This window comes from Hemicordylus capensis, chromosome 17 (genome assembly GCF_027244095.1).
Source record: "Hemicordylus capensis ecotype Gifberg chromosome 17, rHemCap1.1.pri, whole genome shotgun sequence".
Taxonomy (NCBI): Eukaryota; Metazoa; Chordata; class Lepidosauria; order Squamata; family Cordylidae; genus Hemicordylus; species Hemicordylus capensis.
Window position 1 is genome coordinate 15,556,110 of NC_069673.1, and position 27,340 is coordinate 15,583,449.

Genomic DNA, 27,340 nt, shown 5'->3' on the forward strand with positions numbered 1-27,340 from the left:
TTGGAGGAGATTATATGGTGTTTCTTCCTACATGGGCTCTTCCCAGCCACAGGGGTCAGCAGGGCCCGGCAGAGCTGGTCTTGTGGTAGCGAGCGCCAGCTGTCCCCTTTGGCTATGCAGGGTCCACCCTGGTTTGCATTTGAATGGGAGACGACATGTATGAGCACTGGAGGATCTTCCCCTCAGGGGATGGGGCCGCTCTGGGAAGAGCACCTGCATGCATGCACGCAGGAGGTCCCAGGTTCACTCACTGGCAGCATCTCCAGACAGGGTTGGGAAAGGCTCCTTCCAGCAGCCTTGGAGAAGCAGCTGCTGCCAGTGAGTGTGGAAAATACTGAGCAAGATGGACTCGGCATGAGGCAACTTTCTATGTTGCTAAGACGAAGAGGACGGGCCAGCAGCCAGGTGGATGGACTCCAGGACAACAGCCGGGAAGGCACCCCTGAAAGGCCAAGTGGAAGACAGACCATCCAGGAGAGAATCTCTCTGTGTGGTTGCTAAGAGTCAACACTGACTTAATGGCACTTCATCCATCCATCCATCGGTCGTTCGGCTTGGAGAGGCTCTTGCTTCTCCTGGGCGGCCATGGAGACACTGGCACCTCTGAATCCAACGGTTGTGTGTCCAGATTGGGGAGCTGGGTTCAGATTGCTGCTGGGCAAACTGTGCCTCTCTCCCCCCACACCAAGCTTCTGCCAAACGGCTGCACAAAAAGGGCTGCTGCAAGGCACCTTGAGAGGCGGGATTTCTCTCTCCCGCACAGGGCTGACTTCTGAGTAAACAGACACCACTCACTGGCACAGTCTGTTCCAAAGAAGAGCTACATTTTGGGAGGAGAGCAGGAGCCTGGTCTGGCATATCAAGGAGGCTTTTTGTCATGTAAACCTACTTTGCCAAACCCGTTTGGAGTGCCAGATTTCCCCAGGCTGAAGCAGGCAGAGCAGCTGCCATCCCGGTTCCAGCCGGCCGCCCGCATGCCAGACATTGTCCAGTGGCATGCTGGCCTCCTCCTTTCATCCCTGGAGCATGGGAAGCTGCTGCCCACTAAACATGTACAGAGTGCCTTTCCAGGCGGGCCAAGTGACCCCCGCCCACAACTCTTGTTCAGTGACGGAGGGGGCAGGGTTCCAGGCTGCCTTGGCTATGGATCTGTCTCTGGCACTTTGCAACAGAAGCGCCTCCAACCGCTTTGCAGAACAGGACCTGTGAAATCAAAGGGGCCTCTGTCCCCACAGGGCTCCCCCTCCCGGCGGGTGGGGCGCTGGGCTTGAGCGGGGCCGGTCCCCACCCCCACCCCCACCCCGCTCTCCAAGGTGGCCCTGGTGGCCCGGCGGCTCGGCTCCTTGGGCGTCCCTCCTGCTGAGCCCCGTTCGGGCATTGGGTGGCGCAGGCAGGGGAGCAGAAGTGTGCGTGCGGATCATGCCAGCAGCCGGGAGCCTGAAGACAGGTGCCCCCCCCCCCCGCGCCGTGGTGCTCAGCAGCTGGGCGGGCGGGCGGGAGTGGGGCAGCAGCAGCAGGAGGTGCGCCTGGCTTTTTGCGCCGCTTCGGCTCGTGTGAACCGGCCTGGGGTGGGAGCCGATTTGGAGCGCGCGGGGGGGGGGGGGTTAGGGTTAGAGGGAGGCGGGGCGGGGACTCTCGGCGGCTGCTGCTGCTCTCCTCCTCCTCCTCCTCCTCCCCCTCCGCCGCCTCTCTCCTCCACGGAGGCCGGCGGCACTGGCAGCTCTCGGCTGGGCCGTCGTCGGGCTCGGCGTGTCCCGGGAGGCAGAGCCGGCGCCCGAGCCCCTCCCCGCCGGCGAAAGAGCCGCGGGCGGGCAGCTGCAGCAGCGGCGGCGGCGGCGGGAGGCGAGGCGATGGTGGGCGGCGGCGGCGAGCGCGCGGCGCCGCGGCAGAGACGGAGGAGGCGCCTCCTCGGCAGGAGGGAGCCCCGGGCGCTGCTCGCCAAGGTAGGCGCGGCCGCGCGCGCGCGCGTCCCCGGGAGGCCCAGCTCAGGTGCGCGGGGGAGGGGGGGCAGGCCGGCCGGCCATGTTCCGGGGGCGGCCTGGGCAGCTGGGGAGCCCCGCCAGGATGCAGCGCTTGCTCGGGCTGCGCGCTCCGCGCCCTCCTGCGGCCGCCCGATCTGCGCCTTGGGGAGTCGCTGGCTGGCGCGGGAGGGGCCGGGTGGTGGGTGCCAGCCGGCCCGCGGCTGCGCTGCAAGCCCCCCCTCCCGGCGGTCTGGGGGCAAGAGCGGCCTCCTGCTCCTCCCCGGCCTCCCTGGCCAAGGCCGGCCCCAGCGGTGCCGCGGCGCTGAAAGCGGGCTGGCTGGCGCGCTTTGCACCGGGCCTCCCTCCCGGCTTGCGTGGTGGGGCTTCGCCGCTGTGTGTGGGGGGGCGGGGGGTCTGCGTGAGGCGGACTGGGCAGGGAGAGCGGAGAGCCAGCCTTGTGCTTGGGTGCGGATTGGAAGCCACCCCCCCTCCCAGTCGCTTGTGACCCTCGTGCTCGCCAGCTGACCTGCTTCAGCTGATGCTACCATGTTACCGTATACAGACTCTACTGCGGCGCGCCAACCATGCGGAACTCGCTGCCACATGACCTTAGGGCAGTCCCTTCACAGTGTTCCAATAGTGCTTGGATGCTTTTAAAAGGGAAACCTTGAAAGGGGGCTCCTGGAAACGTTGGCTGTCATCGCAGGCCGTGGTCAGTGTCTCTCCCCCACCCCGCCGCTCCACCCAGATGCTTCTCTCTCTCACCGTTCAGTGCTTCCTTGTTGGAAATGTCCAAAGCGAGCCAAAACCCAAACCTGGCTGCCACCTGGCACCTCGGCAACGACGGAGCCAGACCAAACGCCGGGCTGCCTCTCCGAGATCATAATTGTGCTGCCCCAAAGGGGTGCCAGTCTCCTCAGGGCCTTGATTGGTTGACATGTCTCCTGTCCTTGGTGAATCACGCCAAGCGAGCAGCCAGAGCATCAGGGTGTCAAAAGGGGAGCAAGAACCAGCTGTCACTGCGAACAAAAGGCCTGCCGCCCTCCACGTTTCTAGGTTAACAGAATTTGACTCACGGAATCCCCACCAGTTTAGTGGTGTAAAAATGTTGGTAGCTGCTCAGGACATTTCCAGGCATTCAAAGTACACCAGTTATCTTCGCAGGCACCACAATGGTCTTGCGAGGTAGGTCTGTGTTCCTATTATCTCCTTTAGTGCAGATGAGGAGAGGAGAACAAAAATGACAGCTCAAGCCTACCTGCTGTGTTGATGGTGCTGCAGCCCTGATTTAGCATGTATACCCACTTCAGCCTTGCTGCAGAGGTAGGACTACAAGTCCCATCATCCCTGTCTGTTGTGTCTGGGGATGATGGGAATTGCTGGATGACCACAGCTCTGCAGTGCTATTCTAATGACACTTTGTACCGCACCAATGTCCCCTCCCACAGGGATTCCCAGATGTTGTTGACTACAGCTCCCATAACCCCCAGGCAAAAGCCATTGCAGCTGGGGATTCTGGGAGTTGTAGTCAACAACATCTGGGAATCCCTGTTAGAGGGGACACTGTACCCCACCCTCTTCTCCAGAGAGATCCCAGTTATTCCACAGCAAACTCTGAAGAGTCCCCCTCGAGCGTTCAGGTCGAAACGGTCTCCACTCAACTTGCTTTCCAAGGGCAAAAGCCGCTGTACACCGAAAAGGGGCTTGCCTGTGAAGAGCCCCGAACGGTGTGCGCGTCCCGCGGTCCTCCCAGAAGTCCGTCTGCAATGCCAACAGAAAGCTGGCTTGCGGTCCGCGGCTTCCCCTCAAGCTCCTCCATCTTGGGGCTGGGTGGTGTTGTGTGCTCGGCACTGTACGCAACTTATTTATTATTATTTATTTGAAATAGTTCTACACCGCCCCAAACTTGCGTCTCACAATGCGGGAGCTGCCTGGCCTTTGCCGCTGGAGCGCTACAGAAATGCCCTGGGCAGAGATGAGGCAGGGGAGGGCCAGAGACTGAAACCAGAGCGGTGGGATTTGGGAGGGTGACCCCCAAAGTGGAGTGGCGATTCCCCTCCCTGCCCCGTGGCCTTGGGCCTCATCTTAGATGCCAAGCCTCTTTGCAAACCTCTTCCTTCCACTCCCGTGCCTCTTAAACTGCTTTGAAAACGTTGTTGTTGTTGAAAAGCAGTATCTACCGCAAATAGATGGATAACAATAATATTTATGTCAAGTGTTTATATGCCACCTTTCAACACACATCCCCAGTAAAAAGCAGAAAACCGTCTCAGTAACATCCAAGGTTGCTACCTCTGTCTCTGCTCCTTTTAATGGCCACACAGCAGGCTGCTGTTCCATAGGTATAGCTCTTCCCAGCTGCTCCGGCAGAGTTCCTGCAGCTGTTAAAAGCACCAGAGCAATCTTTCCATGAAAAGGTGGCAGACCTGAATGATCATCAGCGCTTGTTTCTTCCTTTGGGGCATGTTAGAAGGCCGAGGGCGCGGAGAGGTTGCAGAGGGGTGTCTGGGAAGTGCATTTACTCATCTCTTCTCCGCCCGGTTCTGGGTTACTGCCTGTCCTTTGGCAAGCGACTCCATGTGATTATTAATTTGAAGGACGCGCCTTCCCCAAATCAAACCAACCCAGCCAGCTCAGCAGAGAGACCTGTCTTTCTGCTACCTGGTTGGCAGTGTGATATTGCGCAGGTACCTTCGCAGGCGTCACCTTTTTTTGCCGAGGTGGGAGGTTCCCAGGTAGGCTCCCTCCTCGACAGGTGAGCAGCTGAGGCTCCAGAGTGAGGTCTTTCTCCAAGATGTCCCTGGCAGCTGTGATTAGTTAATGGATTTGGAGTTGGGGGGGGTACCTTGGCTCTCCAGTTCTTGAACTTCAACTCCCATCATCCCCCAGCCACATTTTACTTGAGCCTGTTGTGAGTCTAAATCAATTTATAGTGTCTGGGGATGATGGGATTTGTAGTCCAGCCACAGCCAGAGAGCCAAGGCTGCCTACCCCTGATTTGGAGTTCTCTGGGGGTTCCAACCACTGTTTCTCCTAACAGGGGTTTCCAGTTGTTGTTCACTACAACTCCCAGCATCCTCAGCTGCAGTGGCCTTTGGCTGGGGATTCTGGGAGTTGTAGTTAACAACAGCTGGGAATCCCTTTGAGAGGGAACACTGGTTTGCTGGTATGTCCTAGGGCTTGTCCAGTCCAGGTGCCAGGGAGCTGTGGTGTCTAAAGTAGGATATTCAGAGGAAGTAAGAGTTATTGAACAAGAATGGTCCATACTGCAAGTAGGTTACTTGGAAAGGGGACACTGTTCTCTCTAAAGGGTGTGCATGTGTGCATGATCACAAGTTTTTGGATATCCGCTCAGTTAGTTTTAGATCCCGCTCAGGTTGAATCAGGAAGGCCCCACTCTGAATTCACAGGGTGCGCACACACTGCCTTGATGCTGCCACCCAGAACAAAACTCCTTCCACACAGAGATAAGAAAAATCAGAGGGACCACTGGAAGGGGACAGAAGGAAGCCTATTTCCTCTCCCCCTGTCCAATGTCCATCACTAAATCTGGCAATTTTGTCAGGAGTCCATTGTCTGGCACCTAAATTTTTGGGCTGGCACCTAGATCCAAAGAAAATGTGTGGAAGCCTGGCATACTTTACCCGAGTAATCATTGCAATCACCTTTCCCTGACGGACAGAGTCCCCCAAGCTTGGGTGGGAACAAGCTTTCTACCGAGTCAGTCCCTTGGTTCATCTCGCTCAGGACTGTCTACTCTGACTGGCAGCGGCTCTCCAGGGTTGCAGGCAGGAGTCTCTCCCAGCCCCACCAGGGGTTGTTATTGTTATTGTTATTCATTCGATTCCGATTCGAAGATTGAACCTGGGCCTTCCGGCGTGCAAAGCAGATGCTCCGGCCCTGAGCTGCCATCTTTCCTCCTAAAAGGAACTGAGCATAGGAACGTCAGAAGCTTCCTTAGACCAAGTCAGGTGCTTGGTCCATCTAGCTCAGGACTGTCTACTCTGACTGGCAGCAGCTTCTCCAAGGTTTCAGGCTCAGAGGTGTCTCCCAGCCCTTCCTGGAGATGCTGCCAGGGCCTGAACCTGGGGCCCCTGAGACCACTGAGCTGTGGCCCCATCCCCAGATGCCTGCACTGAACTGCAGCGTTTGGACTACTACAGGGTCTCCGAGGGTCCCCTCCGCCTCTCACTCTTGGTGATTCTGTGTGTGGGAGAGCAGGACCCAGAGCGGTATGTGGCGCCCAGCAGATTTACGGCAAGGAACGGGCGCCAAGGTAATAAAGCAAATGACTTCAGCAGCTGCCTTTAAAACGCCAATTGCCTCATTGCGCAGCCGGGATGCTGGAGAGCACCGGCCAAGAGCTCCCTTGGCGGGGTTGCGTCAGCGGGGGGCTTTGCTGTGGTCTGGGTGCTGCTGGCCGAGGGAAGCTAGAGCCCACCCGCAGCCGGTCTCCCCTCTTTCTCCCTCTCGCCCGGCAATTCACAGAGTTCTCTCCACAAAGGCGAGGGCGGCACCGGCGGTCATCCACCCCCTGGGACAGCTTGGCAAAGCCCTTGGAGGATAAAGTCGCTCGTTTCTGTCACAATCTGGACCCCACTGTCCAGGGCAGCGTCTGAGGGTCTGGAGCAGGTGCCTGGGCGCGCCTGACGTGTGTGACGCTTGCCCTCCGTGGCTCATAACATTGAGCAGGAGAGGATTCCCCGGCTGGGCCCAGGGGGGTTGCACGGGCCCCCATGCCCCTCTTGACCGGGGCAGCCGGGAATCGGTCTCTGAAGCCCACTGGCCCTCTTCCGGCCCCGTGAGAACGCCTTGTTTCGTTTTCTCCATGTGAGTTTCCAGAGTTGGCTTCCCTCCGGGTGCAGCTCCCTCCTCAGACTCTCTGGAAATGCAGTCTGCGAGTGGGTGGGTCCATTACACCTGGTGTGCCCTCATGTCTCTGGGTGCACAACCCAAAGGCGCTACACAGCACACAGCATCTGGCGGGTGGAATCCAGAGTCCACAGCAGTGCATAATAGTGGAGTTGGGCTTGGCTCCTCTGCTTTGGACATGTCCTGTAAGGCCGGCTTTCCATAGGTGCTGTGCTTGTCCCCCAAATTCCAGGCCACCCGTGACTCCTAGATTGCTTTGGCCACACCCCCATGTGGTATGCCACGCCTCCCTGGTTGCTTGGTCACACCTCCTACACATTGGCAGGCGCGTCCCTGTTTTTGTCAGTGAAAGGTTGGAGGATACATGATAAACGGGGCTGCAGAAATCCACTCGTCTGCTAGTCTGTGACGAGTGAAAAATGATGCCTGGCGAGTGAAAAAAGTCCTGATGAGTAAAAAGTCCTGATGATACCAATGTAGCTTGATGCGTAAAATATTTTGACTGGCTGTTAAACTGAGCCAACATTTCTTCGCCCCTGATAATAAATACGTCATCTTGGGATGGAGTGATGACAACCATCTTCAAGGCAGCAGTGGCCCTTCAGGGAGCCTCCCTGGACCCTGAATGTCTTGTGGTCAGCCACAAATCTCCCCTGCCTGGGAAAGGTGGTCTTGATCCCTTTCCATCTGAATTTTGGCACAGAAATGGTTTTGGCCACCCTGATGGGCCACGTTTGCCAGGAGCAAGAGGCGTGGCCTGCTTCTTCTCGTAATAATAACTTTCCATAAATATCTGGCCACTGCTGGAAATGGGACGCTGAGCTGGATATGGTCTGATCTCACAGGTCTTCCCAAGGCAGCTGTAATTCTCAGGAAGCCAAACGTTGTGTCGAGCGCCACGTCCTCTGCTGCTTTTTCGGCACCGAACTGCAGCATGCCGCGATTCCGGATTGGGAAACTGACTCCCAGGTGGTGGGGGGCGGTCTTGACAGAAGGCAGGCTGGTGCCCAACGGGTTTTGTTGGGTCTTGGCAGATAACTGCGGGGGACACAAATAACGGCTTTCGAAAGGTCCCCTTATCGGGTGCCGGGCTGCGGCAACCATCACGGCCACGCTGCTGCCAGCAGGCCGAGAAAGTGCCCAGTCAGCGTGGCGATCAGTGATTAATTTGTCGCGAGCGCCTTTCCTCGCTGCTCATGACAGAACTCATAAATTGTCGTCTGCGCCGCTGTGGCTGTTCTCCAGCCAGTGGACCCCGGTTGGCTAGGCCGTCTGCGTGTGCGCTTGGCAAAGCCAGCGGGTCATACAGAACATGCTGTCCCCTCGGCACGCTTGCATGGCTAGAGTTTCGTGGCCGGGGAAATAGCGCCTCTCCGTAGTTCGGTGGCTAAGGGTACGGATCGATAGCTTGGGAGTGTCAGAGCGAAATGAAGGTGTCTCAGCAGCGGGTTTCCGCAATACTGCCTGTAACGTAGGTCAAGACCCGTTTCTTTCTTCGCGGAGTCAGTTCTAGGCCGGGGAAGGATGTCGCTCTGTGCAAGAGCGTCGGCTTTGCAGGCAGAGGGTCCTGCGGTTAATTCCTGGTGGCATCTCCTGGAAGTTTTCCACACCCATCTTTTAGCTCACATCTCCGCTAGTTATGGGGATGAGGCATCACTCAGCGACAGGCCCTCTGTTTTCCATGAAGGTCTCGGGTTCAGTCCCTGGCAGCATCTCCAGTTAGGGCTGGGCGAGACTCCTGCCTGGAACCTGGGAGAAGCCCCTGCCAGCCAGTGTAGACCAGGGTTGCACAACTCAAATGCGCGGGTGGGCCAGAACCGTCCGCAACTTGGCGTGCAGGGGCCGAGGTCAAATTTTTAGCACATCATTACTCTGAAATTAGAAGTATTACTTGTGGATCGATTCCCCCTGTCAATGGACCCATAGTGTCAACCAAGGATAGTGGTGGGGCCCCGAGAGTGCCTGCCAGCCCCAAACAAAGGCCAAGTCCTCTCCTCTCCCTAAACTGTTGTGGCTTTCAGGCTGCGCATGCTTGCACGGGAGCAAGCCTCACTGGGCACACCAGTGGAGCATATTTCTGAGAAAGCGCACACAGGATGGCACTGTGAGGCAGTTTCCAGCTCCTGTGTGTCTGTCTAAACCAGGAGAAGCTTGAATTGCAGCAGCCGTCCCTTTGTCCGCAGCGATTCTTCTTCGCTAGCCCCGTGGGGATGGGAGGAGAATCCGGATTCAGCCCCAGTGTGACTAGTTTACGGCTGCGCCGCTAAAGGGTTTCTGCTTCCTCTTCTCAGAAGCGGACTGTTTATTCCAATGGCAAAGTCCAGGTGGGAAAGGTTGCCACCTGCCCTGGGCGGAGCAGAGATAAGCACTTGTAAAAACTCCCGTTCAAAGGCCCGGAGGAATGCACAGTTGCGGGACTTTGGACCTTGGCTATTCTTCACAGGACTGGCCCGAGGCAGCAAAACTGATGCCCCCCCCACCCCGTTCCTGCTAATTATCAGGGGGCCCAATCCAAGGGAGGATTTCTCTTGCCCTGTTGAACGCAGGTGGCTGCTACTCCAGGAGGGATTTCCTCCGGTATGCTTGCAGCTGTCTGTCTCTCCGGTTCTGCCAGGTAGAATGTGATCAATAATCGTCAGGGCCCGGTTAAAGACAGTTTAGTGGCTTAATACAATTAATTTTAAATGGTGGAGTAATCTGCATATTCACATATGACTAAAAACAAGTGTTTGGATGGAAACTTACTCTGATTGCGCACGTGTATTATGTGCACATATTTCTAGAAGAGGCATTCCGCCTTGTGTGATTGTTCAGAGGGGATGTATCTCCAAAGATAGCACCAGGTGCCCCATGGGCTGCACAATGATCCATTTATGACACAGCAGATGATCCATTTATGACATAGCAGGCATCCTCTTATGAGGCATTCCCATCTCTGTGTGTAAAGAGGAGAGGAAGACCTCTTCTAATATCCTCCCTTATGCCAGTCAGTGTGGAAAATGCTGGCCTAGATGGATCATTTGTCTGGCTTGGTTGGAGGCAGCTGCAATAGTCCTGACTAGGAGGCGAGCTGGTCTTGTGGCAACGAGCATGAATTGTCCCCTTTGCTAAGCAGGGTCTGCCCTGGTTTGCATTTGGATGGGAGACTACATGTGTGAGCACTGCAAGAGATTCCCCTGAGGGGATAATAGGGCTGCTCTGGGTAGAGCACCTCATTGCTTAGATGCAGAAGGTTCCAGGTGTGGTGACACATTCATCAGTGTGATACTCTGTTGGGGGTTAGATTGGGGATGAGGTCATAGCTCAGTGGCAGAGCAATCTGCTTTGCATGCAGAAGGTCTCCGGTTCTGCTCCTGGCAGCCTCTCCAAGTCGGGCTGGGAGAGACTCCTGCCTGCAACCTGGGAGAAGCCACTGCCAGTCTGCAGAGAGTGCGGAGTTAGATGGAGCCAGGGTCTGATTCCATAGAAGGCCTCTTCCTGTGCTCCTGAGTAGCTCCATGCACACACCCCGAACCTCTCGGCAGATAGCCACCTATGTTCACACATGCACACAGCCTGCCAGGGTGCTTCCCCCACCTTTCGAGCTGGGAGCTGCCAGCCTGTCCCTCTAGAGCCCCGGCACAAGGAGTTAAAAACATTGGCTGGGGATTGTTCCCTGCGGACGGCAGGCTGGAGCAGTTTCCTGAGGCTGGCCAGAGCTGGGCTTGGGGCCAAGAGCTGGTGTGCTGAGCCCAGCGCCTCGCACCATACAAGGAGGTCCGAGGCCTGGCTGGCTGGCTTCCTGCTTGGGGGGGCTGGAGCGCCCACCAGCGTCCTTGCCCCCCTCCCCACGGCCCTTCTGGAGCGCGCCAGCGAGTCCGGCTTGCCATGGTAAGTGGATCCCTCTCCGCCAGGCACTCGAATCGCTCGGGAAACAAAAGTCCTCCTGGGGAGCTTCGTCCGGGATGCCAGGCCGCGCATGTTGCGTGAGCGCCTTCCACGCCTGCCCGGCCCCGGCCTTTCTGCATTCCAGGCGGGGGCTTCAGACTTCCCCTCTCCTTCACGATTCTTTAAACAACAGCCGGAGAGAAATGTTTGTCAATCCCGCCTGGAACCGCCGGATCACGTGGCCCCAACAGGATGTGCTTTGGCGTGGGCCTGCTGGCGCTCCATGCGCAGAGGACGGATTCCTCGGCCTGCCGGCCCCTGCTCAGCCGCCGGTGTGTGTGATTGGCGAGGGGAACGATACAGCCGGGGAGGGAGAGGTCAGCTCGTCCCCCAGGCTGTGGGGCGAGGCACGGCTTTCGTCTCCTCCCCGGCAGCCTACATGCCGTGCTCCGGGCCACGGCGTCTTTCTGGGCTGGAGTGCGCCGTCTGCGGGGCGGTCTGCTTGTCCTCTGCTGTGGATTGTGTCTGGAATATTGTGTGCAGTTGGGGTTGCTGCATCCTCGGAAGGATATTGTAGAGCTGGGGGGAATGCAGAAGAGGGGGTCGGAGGAGTACCTTCCTCAAGGAGCTGGGCGGGAGCATTTGGGGCTCTTGGTTTTTTGGTGGCCGGGAAGCAACAGAGAGCGGCTGTGATTGAGGTGCATAAGATTCTGCCTGTGGGGAGCAAGCTGCTGGCGTGAGCACTCGGTATGCGGAAGGGAAGAACCAGCGCTTTGCATGTTCTCAGAGGCACTGTGCTGGGCTGAGCGTTGCCAGGAGGTGGGGAAGCCACGTGTCTCTGGCTCGAGCGCAGCTTTGGTGGTTTGTGGATGTGGGTCTTTGCCTCCCCGCGAAACGGCTGTGCAGGCGCCGCAGTCGAAAGCCCTCTGCATTATTCTGGAAATAGCAACCGTTCTGTCGATCTCCCATCTTGCCCTCTCGCCCACCCGTCGTTTTTCAAAAAAAGAAATCCTTCTTGCTTCCATGGCTGAAGCTGTTTGCATTAATTATTTCCAGCCCTCCAGATAAAGTCCATTTGCGGCCTAAGGAAATAATTGGGGCAGATGTGGCTGGCTGGCGGAAGGGCTGGGAACAGCGTTTCCCAAGCTCCGAAAACACACACACACACACACACACACAGCCTCGCTCTGGAATTAGACATTTTCAAACAACTGTCAAAACTAGGTCACTCGGATATGGCGAGGGGGGTGGCATAAAATCTTTGGAAGGAAGAATATTCTGTCTGGGGGATTTTCAAATGTGTGCAGCTCTGCAGTCGTCGGTGTGGAGTGATGGAGCTGGGCCAGCTGTTGGTTCGCCCCCCGCCACAGATACCTCCTTTCCCTTACCTTCATTGACTCCATCTTCTGCTTGATCTTATTTCTTTCGTGGTCTGGTCTCCCCGTTTCAGTTCAAGTTCAACCCTTCTCGGGACAGCAGGAGTTGTCCCCCTCCCTAGATTTTGCTGTCTCCTGCACCATTGGCATTAAGAGGGAGAATCTTTGCAGGTGCAACTTCTCCCATCACAGGGCATGAGCAGTGGGACAAGTTCCGCCTCGCCCCATTCTGGAAATCCTCCCTTTCCCACAGCTCCCGAAGGCAAACTTTCAGAGCAGATCAAGTGCAGCATCCTGCTTATTACAATGGCCAGTGGATACCTCTGGTAGACTTCCTCTGAGCATGGAGGCTTCATTTGGCCATCACAACTGGCAGCCGTAGACAGAGCTCTCCTCCTCTATGCATTTGCCTAATCCCCTTTTAAAGCCGTCTGAGCCGGGTGGCTGTCGCCAGCCACACCCTTTGGCGGTGAGTTCCAAAGATTCTGTCTGTGTGTGTATCCCTCAAGCTCCTCAGAGGAAGGGTGAGATCCAAATCTGTTCCAGCGCGCCCCTGTGCTGCTTGTGTGACTTGTCGGTGCGGGATTGCTGAGCCGACAGCCGGGAGCAGCTGTGTTGCTATGGAGAGGCAGGAAGGAGGCTACAGAGCACTCCGAAGAAGCCTTCCAGACAGGAAATATATCTCACTTCTGTGTGGAGTCCAGATTGTGGGTGCTGTGTGGTGGCGGCCCTGCTGATTACCTTGCTGTTCGATTCACAGGTTCTCTCCTCACATACACACGCCTACAATCAAATCACAGAGCCACAATCGTTAACGGATGTCTTGAGCCGTGCAAGTCTGCTTTTGCAAAGCGGTGAAATCTCTCTCTTGCCTGCTTGCCGCCAGGCATGAAAGGGCCGTGCAGTTTCTCTTTGGAAAAGCCACCTTGCAAGAACGCGGGTTGGTAGCCCCCTCTGGAGTTCGTGGTGCCCCGTCCTGAGCTTCCGAGGGGCAAGTGGCAGCCACTTTGGATCCATCTGGGAGGGCTTTCTCGAAAGGGATCTGGAGAGAAGTGCTTGCGAGGGGAGATGTGTGGGATTCTAGAATCTGAGGGTTAGCAGGGACCTCGGAGCTCTTCCTCCGGGCAGGATTCCGCTATAGCTCCAGGGTAGGAAACCCGGCTGTTGAACTACAACTCCCATAGGAACAGAGGAAGCTGCCATATCCTGAGTCAGACCACTGGTCCATCTGGCTCAGTATTGTCTTCACAGACTGGCAGCGGCTTCTCCAAGGTTGCAGGCAGGAGTCTCTCTCAGTATGCTTTGGTAGTTTGTTGATTCAATAAAAAAATCTTGTCCTATTTAAAAAAATATAAAAATCTTGTCCTATCTAGGAGATGCTACCAGGGAGGGAACTTGAGACCTTCTGCTCTTCCCAGAGCAGCTCCACCCTTTAAGGGGAAGATCTTCCAGTGCTCACACTTCTAGTCTCCCATTCATATGCAACCAGGGTGGACCCTGCTTAGCTAAGGGGACCAGTCCTGCTGGCTGCCACCAGACCAGCTCTCCTTCCATCCTCCCCAGCCACAATGTATTGTGACTAGGGTTGATGGGCATTGTAGTCCAGTTACAGCTGGAGAGCCAAGGTGGCCTGCCCCTGTGCTATAAGGTCCCTGGGCCGCTGTTGGCCCACTGAGAGGTTCCCCACTCCAGCTGACAACCTAGAGGCCCAATAGATGGTGCAAAGAGGCGTGTAGGGACGTGTGATACTTTGCTTGTGGTGTTTGGTTGGGAGCATCTTGCTTGGCATCCTCTGCAGTTAGGGCTGGGAGAGACCCCTGCCTGAAACCTTGGCGAGCTGCTGCCTGTCCGTGCAGACAGTCCTGAGCTAGGTGGACCAAGGGTCTGACTCGGTTTGGCAGCTTCCTGTGGACCGAGCCACTGACCCCCTACTCATCATTTCCTGGGCAGAGTAGACTGCCAGTTGCCAACCAGGGCCGTGAGGGCTACCCCAGTCCACACCGCATTGGGTGCAATGTCTTGAACCTCGGAATGCATCCAAGCGTCTTCCATATCTCTGGATTTCCCTAAAAGGATCTCTCCAGCCACAGCGTCTGTTCTTCACCTGCCTGCACCCTTCCTCCTTTTTCACTGTCCTCCACCGGCTCTCGTTTTTTGCCTAAGGTGGGCGCAGGATATTTGAGCAGCAGAATGAGATGATTCGTTAAGAAGAAATTAATTCCTAGTTTACAAATCCATAATCCTGTTTGATTGGTGTCCCCCAGCCCTCTCCTTCTCCCGCTTAAAATTCAGCGCACTTAATGGCTCTGCGAGGGTTTATGAATGTTTAAAAATTGCTTTGTTGGTCCCTGAAGTAATTTGACAAGTCAGTCAGCTATTGATTAAAAAAAAACACACCCTGGAATTATTCAAGATCCAGGATGACTTGGGGAATTAGATAGAAAGTTGGAGATGGGGTGGGCAGGGGGGGAGTTATTCCAAATGTGAGAGGAAGTAAGATGTGGGAGAGCAAATATGTTCTAGAAATGCTTTCTGAAAAATCCATTACAGCTGTGAAATTAAATTGAAATGAGATCCTTGGGTGAGGGACTGCCGGAGTTCGGTGGTGCTTCTGGGGAACAGGCACCTGGGCAAGATCCATCTGCATGCGCAGGACCTCTGGCGTCCCAAACGGATGGGTTTTGGTGAAGTGTTAGCCGCCATCTTGGAGCCCAGCAGGGGAGAAAGGGGTCTCGGTGTTGCCGTCGAAGGTTGGATGGCTTCAGATGGGCCGATGGTACTGACCACAGCTCAGTTCAGCTTTTGCGGGGAGAAGTGGTATAAATATAGAATAAGTGATGACGAGGAGGATAATTGCAAAGCTTGATCTCAATGGACCCCATCGCGGAGGAGAGCTGGTCTTGTGGTGACTGACGGATTGATTAAGTGCCATCTAGTCGGTGTCGACTCTTAGCGCCCACATAGAGAGATTCCCTCCAGGAGGATCTGTCTTCCACTTGGCCTCGGAGGTCTCTCAGGGGTGCCTTCATGGCTGTCGTCATCGAGTCCATCTGCCTGGCTGCTGGTCGTCCTCTTCTTCTCTTGTGGTAATGAGCATGACTTGTCCCCTTTGCTAAGCAGGGTCTGCCTTGGTTTGCATTTGGATGGGAGATGGCATGTGCGTGCTGTAAGATATTCAGCCGTCGCTCAGTGGTACAGCGTCTGCTTTGCATGCAGGAGGTGCCAGGTTAATCTCTTGTGGCATCTCCAGGTAGGGCTGGGAAAGACACTCCCCCCCCCAACCCACCCCAAAATCTTGGAGAGCTGCTGCCAGTCAGTGGAGACCGTACCGAGCTAGACGGACTAATGGTTTGATTCGGGATCAGGCAGCTTCCTAGGTTCCTATAAGATCGTGCCATGGACTCGCGCGCCATTCTCTTCCCCGTATGCAGAATTTCCTCTCCTGTTTCCTAGTTTGCAGTAACTGGAGTTCATTGTGGCATTTTATTTGGGCAAACTCTGGAGAGCAAGTGGCGCTTGGGGAGACCCCAGTTCAGATCTCCACTCAGCCATGTGCCAGTTTCCCACAGCCTAACCTCCCTTACAGGGCTGCCGTCAGCGTACACACTGCTCCCCACATGATTTGGCGGATCGGTCCGCAGGATCGTCCGAGCTGGTCTCTTCTCTGGGACTAGGTGCGGTCCTGACTTGTTTTCTTGCCGCTGTCCAACGCGAACACAAATCTTTGGGGGAAATAATCCCATTAATCTCTTTGTTGCAAATTAGAGGGACGCTTCGGATGACGCGGTGCAGGGAAGGGGCTGGTTGCTAAATGGTGTATCTGAGTTCACGCGGACGGCTCGTCTCGGCCTTTGAAGTGAGTGCTGTAAGGTTGGCCGGTTGCTTCCCGTATCAGCCTTTGACTGCCTTGGACTTTCTGGTTTAGATGGGCCCAACTTGGCCTAGAATCCACAGGTTGAAATGGCCGGGAAGCAGATTCAGACTAGACATTCAGAGGGATTTTCTAACCACAAGAGCTGTTGGACCGTGGAACAGCTTGCCTCATGAAGTGGTAGGCTCTCCTGGCTTCACTGGAGGCTTCTAAACACGCTGGATGGCCATCTGTGAGGATGCTGTAGTGGTTCCCTACCCTGAGCTAGGTTTGGTCTAGAACAGGGATTCTCAACGTTGGGTCCCCAGATGTTACTGGACTTCAGCTCCCATAATCCCCACCCAAAGGCCATTGGGGCTGGGGATTATGGGAGTTGAAGTCCAATAACACTTGTGGACCCAACGTTGAGAATCCCTGGTCTAGAAGACCACTGAGGATACTTCCAACTATATTACTCTATGATCCAATGGGGCAATGATTGTGTTCTGCTCACAATGATTATTAGCCATGATTGCTAAGTTGAGCCTCCCTGTCCAGGAGCATTCTACCCTGAAGGTTCGCCAAACAGGGTGGAACTAACGTTTGCCAGCTTCAGGCCCAGCTTGTGGGCTTCCCAGAGGCTCTAGCTGGCCGCTGTGGAACCTGATGAGGTGTCGGTCTGTTCCAGTAAGACTTTTTTGGTGATGGAAAGGGAAACTGGGAGGCGAGACTATTTCTGCAGAGCAGAGAATTTCCCGTGGCCTGGAGCTGCAGAGGTGAGGAAGGCTGGGAGTCCACATATTGATTGGGATTAACCAGCCAGATCTTTGGCTGGCGGCCTCCGGAGTGGTTAATTAAGCTGTCTCCCAGGGAGTGGGGCAGCCCTCTCCCTGGGCTGCTGCTTGCCGGGCGGCCAGTGGAATCCACGCACGTCTCAGCAGCCCGCTCAACCGCTGCCTTCCTCATTTGCTGCTTGATTTCGGATCTGCCGGGCGCCACGTCCCGCCCTGCAGATGCTCACGGAATTTGTGGGGGTGGCTAGAGGAGCTCCTTGTTGGGCGCGCGAGAAGAGCTTGTCAGAAGCGGGTCTGCTTAGTCCTTAATTAGGCCTTCTTGTGGTTTGTTTTTGCTTTTTAAAAAGAAAAACACCCCCTACGTGTCAGACTTGATGAGGGAGGGACGGCCCGAGCACCTGCGGAATGCAGACTGGTGGAGGATTGGCCGGGAATGCATTTCTGGATCCGGAAACGTTGCAGCTTCTTTGTAGCCTGCAGATTGGGGACATTTGTCTCCTTTATTGGTGGCACTGCTGGGAGCCATCGGGAGGAGGGACCTCTGATAGACATGTCGGTCGGTCGTAGGGGCTGGTGACCTGCACGACTGCCTGGGGGCCGTTGGGGATTTTGGCAATCCTTTACCATCTCCGCTCTCTTATAACATTAGACCCGACACATTCTGTGTTTATTTGCTTATGCACTTATCTGTTTGGGATATTTGTAGGCCGCTTTTCAGTGAAACGTTCGCAAGCTGGCTTTCGTAGCAGAGAAAAGACAAAAGGGTGCCCTCCCTCCGGGGGCTGATAGAGGAAGGAGGGAGACGCGTGCTGCACAGCCACGGGGAGGGACGCTGGTCTGGTCTGGAGAGAGCCCCGTTGTTCTCCCCCGCTAAGCGTAAGAGAGCTGCCACTTTAAAAGGTGCCTCTTGGCCCAGTGAGCGAGGGTGATTCCCAAACGGCGTGCCACAGAGGTGGCTGGCGGTGGCTCTCTGCCCGCAAGGGGCCTACAGTTTAAATGGAACATAAGGGAAACCCCAGCAACGGCAGCTGGGAACGACGCTGTGCTGGGGCTGGATAGAGACTCCCGTTCTCCCTCTCCTAAGCAGAAGGGAGCATCCCTGGGGGAAGTGCCTCTTAGCCGGATTCCCTTTGCTGTGGGAGACCCCACCTCTCCCCTCCACTTCAGAAATGAACATGACAAGTCAGATCCCAGTGGGTTTTAACAGAACTTTCCAGGGAATTGCTTGGACATTTTTCCAGTTCAACATTTCCCGGGAAACCGGCGGCATTGCTTCCACGGAGCTTGGCCCCACCTCCCTGGGAAGCAGAAAAGACCCGGCATCCCACCGGGGCATCTGTACCCCAAGCCACACCAGAGGGGTGCACACCTGCTTTTAAAAGCCCCTGTGTTTCTTATACGCCCGTGGTTTTTGTAGCTGTGGTCCAGGGAAAGGCAGCGACCCCCCCCCCGCCCGCTGGGCGCTGCACAGTGGGGAAAGCAAGGCTTTCCTGACCAGTTCTTCTGCACCACAGGTCTGACCCGCACCAAAGAAGCATCACACCTTTTGCCGTGAAAATGCTGAAGAGTCAGAGGTACAGAGCCCTCCTCCTCCTCCTCCTCCTCCTTTATTTTGTCTGATTTTTTATCAATCTCCCCCCGCCCCCCGCCCCGGCTGCTTCTCCACAGCAGCTTTAGAGAATTCTTTTGGCATCCGGACCACATTCCAGCCTGTCAGGCTGAACATCAGAGGAGGCTTTTGCCCTCCGTGGGAAATAAGCAGAGAGATAAAAATAGCTGCTCTGAGCCTCTTTTACATGGTCAGACTCGTCAGTCTGGGAAGGCGGAAGCAGCCTACCTGGGGATCCTGGGACAGGGGGTCCTGGTCTTTAGGCCTGTTTCTGACTGCCTGCTGCCTCCTGTAAGTTCACCTTGCCCTTCGTTCCCTGTACCCAGAACTCAGAGATACACTGCCACTGGATGGGGAGGCTCTGTTTAGCTATCCTGGCTAGGAGCCGTCAACAGATCTCTCCATGAATTTGCCAATCCCCTTTAAGGCCATCTTTTGCAAGGGGCCATCGCTATGTCATGTGGTAGCAGGTTCCATGGATTAATTATGCATTGTGTGCATAACATCAGCAGAAGAGAAGAAGCTGCTGATGTTGAATCGGACTCCCTGGTCCAACTAGCTCAGGACTGAGTGGCAGCAGCTCTCCAAGGTCTCAGGCAGGAATCTTTCCCAACCCTCCCAGAGATGCTGGAGATGCTGCCACCTGGAATTGAACCTGCGACTGAGCTGTGACCCCGTCCGCCATCCAAAGGATTGATTTGTGGGTTTTATTTTTATTGTTGTGCACCGCTCCGAGCCGTTGGGATGGGGCGGTATAGAAATGTAATAAATAAATGTAAGGGCTGTTAGCTCTTCCCCTTGTAGGATGGGGCTGCAACTCCGTGCAAGCGCCTCTGATTGGCATGCAGAAGGTCCCAGGTGGTGGTTGCTGCTGCTGCTGTTGTTTACATTTCCTATCCCGCTCTTCCTCCAAGGAGCCCAGAGCGGTGTCCTACATGCTTGCTTCTCCTCACAGGTAGGGCCGGGAGAGACTCTTGCCTGCAGCCTTGGAGAGCTGCTGCCAGTCAGTGTAGACAGTCCTGAGCTGGATGGGCAAAGGGTCGGACTCGGTAGAAGGCAGTCTCGTCTGTCCCTCTGTGCTCCGAACCCCAGCTTTCCCCTCAGTCATTTGAGGCAGACGCTCGGCTGAGCCCTTTGTCAGTGGCCTGCATCCCTTTCCTGGACCGTTGCCTCCCCTCCACACATCGTGTGCGTTAAGCCTGATTTCACGAGGCGCACGTCGCGGGGGAGGAACTCTGTCCAAGATCCACCCAGCCTTTCTTCGCAATCTTCCTGGCAGTCTGGCTAATTTAATTTGCAGCTCTGCCGGGATTTCATCCCTCTGAAGAAACCTCCGCGTTGCAGAAGAATCCTTGAACTCCCGTCTGGAAGTTCATTCCCTGATAGGACCCTTTTCAAAGTGCTGTGAGTAGCTATAGGATTAAAGAATAGGTACGCTCAGCAGCAGGGATGGAACCAGTTTCAAAGCCCGTCTCCAACTGGGTCCAGGTGTTGGGGAGCCTTTCCGAAATTGGGGCACCCCAGGCAGAAAAGACCTTTCCCCATCACTAATCCCTGCTTGCCAAACCTCTAGGAGAGAACAAGGGAACAGAGAGAAGGGTGTCGCAAAAGGCTTCATGTGGAATTGCTGAGAGGCGGCCCAGATCCTAGGATGTTTCAGGTTTCCAAGGTGAAAACAGCATCTTGAGTCCTGAAGAAATGGGTAACCAGCACAGTGATGGTGCATCAAGATTATCCCCTGCTGAGCAAAGAGGCACTTTTCAAAGTGTGTGGTGGGGTTCTCTTTACATTAAGCAGGGGGAGAGCAACTGGCCCTATCCGTCCCCAGCACAGCAGTCCTCTGGTGGCTGCTGCTGGGGTCTCCCTTGTGAGCTCTTCTTAGACTGTGAGCCCTTTGGAGACGGGGCTATCTGGTTGGTTTGTTTTTCTACATCAGCTGCTTTGAGAATTTTTGTTGGAATGTGGCCTATAAAGAGTAGCAGTCATAGTAGACTATGGGACAATCCAGTCCCATCTGCTTGGATGGTTCCCATTGTCTGCAACGATGGAAGTCTCTGAACAGTCTCCAAGGGCTGCCCCACACAGAGTGCATTGCAGCAATGCAGCCTGGAGGGAAGCAGGGCGTGGATGGCGGTGGCCAAGTTATGTGGCTTGAACGGCCGCTTTTGAGCTGAAAGTGCCTGGTTCTCGGACCAGACAGGCAAGCACCAGGCAGCCGTCCGGTGGCACGGATTTGGGAGACTGATCTTGGGCCCTGGGCTGTGGTGCAGGAGTCCTGGCTGCACAGGGGATGCTAGGCAGACGTCTGTGCCGGTCTTTTGGAAGAGCTGGGCTTCTTTTGGCCTCTGTGATTTGTGCCTCTGAGATTCGGCCCGAAGCTCTACGTTTCGCGGAAACCCTCGGAGGTCCCCGCAGAGCAGCCTCTTCTGAAATCTGGACCCCAGCGCCGCTGAGCACACCTTGGTCTGCTCCGTTACCTTTAATGGATGGAGGGGGAAAGGGAGTCATCCGTCAAGAGCGGGCTGCTGAGGGAAGTCCGTGGAAAGGATGGATGTGTCAGGAAGGAGCTGGGTGATTGATTTCCTGGGGAAGGGGGCAGCCTCCGGGGCGGCGGATGCGCCCAGGCTGTGGGCAGGCTTTCTTCATTATATTGATAGTAATTATGCAAGAGGGCTTTTTGGGGGAAGGAGCCTGGCTCAGTGGAGGGAGCACGTACCTTGCGTGCAGAACCCCCAAGCTCTGAAAACCTCAGCCTAAGACACTGGGAGACGCTGCCGGTCAGAGCAGGAGAGCCCTACCCGTCTCTGCCCTTCCATGGAAGGTACTGACCAGGGTCTGCTCAGTGCGAAGATGGGGGCAGATCTACCGGCATGATAGCTAAATGGAACCTCCAGTTGCAGGGGCAGTATAACCCTTAATAGCAGTCGCTGGGGGGCAACAGTGTAAGACGGCTAGTTGCCTTCATGTGGTGCTTGTGGGGCTGACCGGAGGCATCTGGTTGGTCACTGTGGGAACCAGGAGGCTGGCCTAAAACGGCTTTTGGTCTGACCCAGCAGGTTTCCTCTTGGGGTCTTCTTATTGGCTGGGATAGGAATGGAGTTCCCATGTTCAGCAGCAGTCTATGCCAGTTGCGAGGGAACAGGGGAGGAACTTGGTCCCTAGGAGCTGCAGTAGCCCTTTGTACATGCTCCGAGGACTGATCTTTCTGAACATTTTGACTTCTATTTTGCCTTCACGGAGGAATTTGGAGCAGCAGTGGCCCTTTGTACATGCTCCAAGAACCAGTCTTTATAAACAATTTGCTGTAGTATCTGCACTATGCCAATACAGGGAAATCCCTTTGGACACCTGGCAGAGCCAAAGAGAAACTCTGGTGGTTTTATTACGAACCAGCTATTCCATGCACCAAATTCCTTTGCTGGGGGGGTTGCTTTTTGCGGGGAGGGTTTGTTGTTGTTTTGCAAAATTCCCGATCTTTCTGCGTTTGCCTGGCGCTTCCCTGCTAGGGGAAATTCAGGACAGGGTTTCTGTGACTGGGTTAGGCCGCAGCCTGGGGACCTGCAAAAGCCGAGGCCGCCAGCGAAATCGGAGGCCTGAAACCACGCTTCCAATCAGCGCTTCAGTTGCCTGGCGTGTTCTCTCGTCCCCCGTATGCGCTCTCCTGTCGATGGCTCTGCAGAGATGCCCTAAATGCCCCTGTCTCAAGTCTCGCAGGCAGCTTCCTGGAAACCAAGAGACTGCAGCAGAGACCCACACTTTGGACAAGGGTGGATGTTTTCATGGAGGTCGCGGAAGCTGTCTGTGGGAACCTCCGCGTGGAGGGTGCCATTAATAAATCCATGTTTAGCTGTCCTGGCTAGTAGCCAGGCAGTGGCTTAGTTTCTGAGCCCTTCGGGGACAGGGAACCATTTTCTTTCTTTAAAATATATTTTGCCACGTAAACTACATTCAGACCATTTGTTAAAAATCAGTATATACATATTGGTCATAGTCACAGGCAGTGCTATTCCTTCCTCTAATCCCCCCTGCCGTTTAAAGCCATCTAAGATAGTGGCCATCACCACATCTTGTGGGAGGGAGTTCCACAAGTCAGTTGTGTGACAAAGGTCTTGGCTTTTTCTTCCCTAAAGCTACTACCAATCACATTGTTTCTGTTAGAAGGGAAGGGCGGACATTACTTTCCCGGCTTTCCTCACAACCTGCATCATTCTGTAAACCTAGGAATATAGGAAGCTGCCTTCCGCTGAGTCTGACCATTGTCCATCTAGCTCAGGATTGTCTGCACTGACTGGCAGCCGTTCTCCAAGGCTGCAAGCAGGAGTCTCACCCGGCCCCACCTGGAGATGCTGCCAGGGATGGAGCCTGGGACCCTAACCCCCTACCCTATCCTCTCTCTTCTTGGTTACCCTTTCCCTAGATTAAAAACCCGAAAACGCGCTAGCCTTTCCTCGCAGGGAGGGTGCTGCAGCCCCAGTTCTTTGGGTGGCCCTCTGCTGCCCCCTTTCCAGCTCTGCTGGGTCCTTTTTTGAGGGGCGGCAACCAGACCTGTGCACAGACTTCCAAAGGTGCATCAAAAACGTGCATGGCCCGATAGCAGCCGTTCGGTTGGCCACCCCTTTCTTAGTGATCCCTAGCGTAGAAGTCGAGGCGAGAGGCTTCCACAACTGGGTCGGCCTTCCCAGGGAGCTCCCCCCCCCCACGGCCCCAAGATTGCTCTCTTGGTATCAGGGTAGATGTAAAATGTTAAGATACCCGTTTTTGGATGTTTTGCCCAAAGACGGGGCTAAGGAAACATAGGAAGCTGCTATATACTGAGTCAGACCATTGGTCTGTCTAGCTCAGTATTGTCTTCACAGGCTGGCAGCGGCTTCTCCAAGGTGGCAGGCAGGAGTCTCTCTCAGCTCTATCCTGGAGATGCTGCCAGGGAGGGAACTGGGAACCTAGATGCTCTTCCCAGAGCGGCTCCATCCCTTAAAGGGAATCTCTTCCAGTGCTCATGTGGTCTCCCCTTCAAATTCAACCAGGGTAGACTCTGCTTAGCTAACGGGACAAGTCATGCTTGCTGCCACCAGACCAGCTCTCCTCCTCTCTCGGCTTCTGGCTACCTGTGGTCCTCCAGAGGTTGCCGAACTACAAACCCCATCATCCCCAGCCAGAATAAATGGTGGCTGGGGGTGATGTGGTTCAGCAGCCTCCGGAGCCGGACCGCGGGCAGCGGAGGGAGCCCTCGTCGGTGCACCACTCTCTTCTTCTTTCTGCTGAGCCTCCTGTGCCAGCCCAGCCGGGAGAGCGCGCTGGTGCCTTCCCCTCCCCACTGCCTGCCGTTTCCGCCCCCTGGCGGTCTGCAGCCCCCCCCTTCCCCGTCCGTCCCGGTTCCCGCGCTAGGAGCCCGGGAGCCCCTCTTGTCAGCGCACCAGTGTTGACATTGACGGCAAATGTGGCTCCTTCCCCAGCTACAGCGCAGCCAATCAGCGGCCGCTCGCAGCGCCTCTGCCGGGCTGGCGGTGGTGCCGGAGAGGAGGGAGAGGCGGGCGTGCAGAGAGAGGCCAGGATGGGCAGCGGAGAGCCAGGCGGCTGGCTGGGGGGGCCCCGGGGGCCTCTCTTTCCGGGCTGCGGCTGTCCGGAGCAAGCTCTCCGCCCGGAGAGGCCCCGTCGCCAGCCCGAGCCCCCCGCAGCAGATGCGCTGTGGCAGCACGCAGCCGAGCGGCGTTGCAGACCCGGACGTCCCTTGTGGTAAGGCGGCGAGGGGGAGGACGGAGGGGTCGTTTCCTTCCGAGGGGAGCATTGCAAGCAGAGGGGTCCGCCAGGAAAGGGCCGCCCCGGCTCGCAGCCTCCGCCGCCTCGAGATCTGCAGGGCTGCCTTGCCTTGTGCTGATCCCTTCGGACCCTTCCCTGTCCTTCGTCATGTGCCTCCCCTCTCTGTGTCCCCTTCCACCAGCCTCATTGGAATGTCTACTGCAAGCTCCTGGGGGCAGGGACCCGTCTCTTTGACTGCTTGTGTTGCTAAGCGGTGTTGGGAGTGAGCGGGGCTGGATAAAGGAAAGGGGGCCTTGTTGCTGGAACTGTGTGTGTTTTCACAAGAACCGATGTGTGGATTCAGTGCATATATGGCTGAAAGCCATCATTCAGAAGTTGTGTTTAGATTAGACAGGTGGGCATCGTAGCTGGCACCCTCTGAAAAGAGGCTTTCCCTCCTCTGTGTGAGAGAAGAGGAGATGTCTCTCCTAAGGTGGACTGAGATTTTTGTTGTTTAAAATAACACCTACCCAGGAGAGTTTGCAGGGAAGAGTGGAGCTGCATGATGGGTGAAAGAATGTTACTTCTTCCCCCTATGCTTAAGCCTGTGGAACTTACTGCCCCATTTATGTGACCGTGACTTAGAATTAGGCAAATTCATGGAGGAGAGATCTACCAGCAGCAAGGAGTGGGGACCTCACTGAGCCTGAAGTCCACCAACAGCAAGGAGTGCTGGGCGGGGTGGGGCTAAATGGAACCTCCATGTTCAGAAGCAGTCTACCGCTACTACCACACATTGGGGAGAGACAGGGCAAGCAGGATGGCCAAGATGCCAGGCGGGATGGACTGATCCAGCAAGGCGGTCCTCCCGCTCCCTTTCCTTCTCAAGTCTGCAATTCTGAACGAGGCTGCTGGTTGACATAGCAGCAGAAGAGGACCGAAGCAGAGCTTTGTGCTTCTGACGGAAAGGCCGAGAAATCGCTGTACGTGAGGCAAACAAAAGGATGCATTTCTGAAAATGAGAAGCTCCCTCATATCCATGCCTTTGATAAACTGTCCGCTAATTGGCCCATTTGTGTGCCCGGGAGAGGGCCTTTAGCAGCCGTTCTTTCATAGCAGGGACAGACCTGGACTCCTGTCGGGAGATCAAGGGCCATTTCTGCTGCGGCCAGAAGATTTCCGATGAGTATCTGGGGGGCCACCCGAGAAAGCTCATTTTGCCCGTGATTTAGACGTTATCGCCCAGACTTTTATCTATTCTTGCCTGGTCAAAAGTCTTGAATTTGGGACAAGCCTGTTGTATGCAAGACTGCAGTTGCGGGGGACCTGCACAGTTCCAGCTCCTGGAAGGGTTAACGCTGAATTATTTGTGGGAGTCCTTTTGAGGGGTGTGGTGGACCCTCTGTCCAGAAGTCTATGTGGGCCTCCCTCTGGGCGGCACGAGCGGCACACTGTCTTGACTGCGTCACAAAGGCAAGCCCAGGCCTTCCCCAGAAATGTGTTCCCCCAAAAATCACGGTGGTGCTCAGAGTTGCAAACCATCTGGACGTTCTGCGACAGACGTTCGTGTGAAAAGGCCCCGGCTGGGCTGGCCGAAATGGGTCTGAGGACTTGGATTAGAGTTTGACGGGCTGGCCAGCGCCTGCAGGGAGGAGCTTTCACTCTTTCTCCTGGTGGGGGTTGGTTGTTTGGAGTAATCTGGGGCTTCCCAACAATGGCTATTCTTTCTCTGCTGCCTTGTGGCAGCAAGCAGGCCTTCGTTCCCATCATTGTCTTCAGCAAGCCGGACAGGGCTGGCGTTCTGCAGCCGGCTTCCTCTCCTTGCAGGCAAGAGGAAAAGACCCCGCGGCGACCCCTCCCCCAGCCCTCTCCTGCTGCCTCGGAGTCCAAGGTGCCGCTGTTTAGCCGCCGAGCTCCATCCCAGCTGAAACTGAGCCCAGGGATGGCTGGATTCAAACCCAGAGCCTTGTTTTTATCAGTGCCAGCTTCCCAGTTTTTCACAGGTGGAAAAAAAGGACCCTCTGCTGGGGTGTTCACCTGTGTTCCCTGTAGCAGGGACTCCCAGTTGTTGAGTACAATTCCCATCATCCCCTGCTGCTGTGACTTTGGCTGGGGTGGGGGTGAGCGGAGTTTTAGTCAACTACATCTGGGGATCCCTCTTGCAGGGAACACTGGCGTTAACGCCTCTATTCTCATAGGAAACTAGGATAGGAAGCTGCCGTATACTGAGTCAGACCATGGGTCTATCTAGCTCAGTATTGTCTGCACAGACTGGCAGCGGCTTCTCCAAGGTGGCAGGCAGGAGTCTCTCTCAGCCCTCTCTTGGAGATGTTGCCAGGGAGAGAACTTGGAACCTTCTGCTCTTCCCAGAGCGGCTCCATCCCCTGAAGGGGAATCTCTTCCAGTGCTCACACATCAAGTCTCCCATTTATATGCAACCAGGGTGGACCCTGCTTAGCTAAGGGGACAAGTCATGTTTGCTACCACCAGACCAGCTTTCCTCTCTGAGAGGAGAGACCAGCTTCTCCCCCCCGCCGTGGATCACTTGATGATCCTCTGCCTTCCGCTATTACAAGCGCCATACTTTGCACAGGGTTGCCAACTTTCTAACCCCCTTTTGTTGCTGTGCCTTTAACTATGGCTTGGTCATGCCAAGAAACACACACAGGCGTGCAGGACTGCCTTGAATTACCAGCTGGAATCTGTAGCGAGTTCAAAGTGCAGCTGCAAGGCTACAAAAAGGGACCTGGGCGTGGGAAGCTTCTCCCGCCTGAGGTCAAATACCTCTTTACTGTTTGGTGGTAACCGGAGACAGGGCCTTGCTGGTGCTGGCCCACGCCGCTGGAATGTTCTCTCTGGGGACATCCGCCTGCCTGCACCCCTGGTGCTCTTTAACGGGACCTGCAAGGCCCTCCTCTCCTGTGACTGCTTTGCTTTCTAGTTGGCCAGTTCTGAAAACCATTTCTATGGGCTCTTCGTTTGAATGGCTTTGATTGCCGCTGGACTTTATTTAGAAAAGCTCGCCTGCTGTATTGTTCTGCGTGAAGCCTCGTTTATTCTTCTTGTTTTGTGCTTGTAGGTTTGGTTGGCTGCCTTGCAGAGGCTTGTACTTCATACAGATGCATTTACCATTATTATTATTATTATTGGTAATAATAATTAATAAACTAGCTGGGCGGGGTGCATAGCATCTGCGCCTCTGACTGGCCCACCCACCCCACGGCTTTCTGGCAAGCCGGCCCCTCCTCTGGGTCTCTTGTTCTGGGCCAAGCCAG

General features: G+C 55.6%; 1 protein-coding gene across 15 annotated transcripts in view; it reads left to right on the forward strand.

Moving 5' to 3' along the window:
• DAB2IP (DAB2 interacting protein) overlaps positions 1 to 27,340 on the forward strand; it is a 156,902-nt gene that overhangs the window by 92,369 nt on the left and 37,193 nt on the right. Inside the window, exon 1 of one of the 15 annotated variants that reach the window (XM_053281597.1) lies at positions 1,724 to 1,943. The exons of 13 other annotated variants lie outside the window; for them this stretch is intronic. The gene's annotated coding sequence lies outside the window, so the exon portion shown is untranslated. Of the gene's footprint in view, positions 1 to 1,723; positions 1,944 to 23,871; positions 24,063 to 27,340 lie in introns of those variants that run through there. One more of the 15 variants, XM_053281598.1, reaches the window with a different exon arrangement.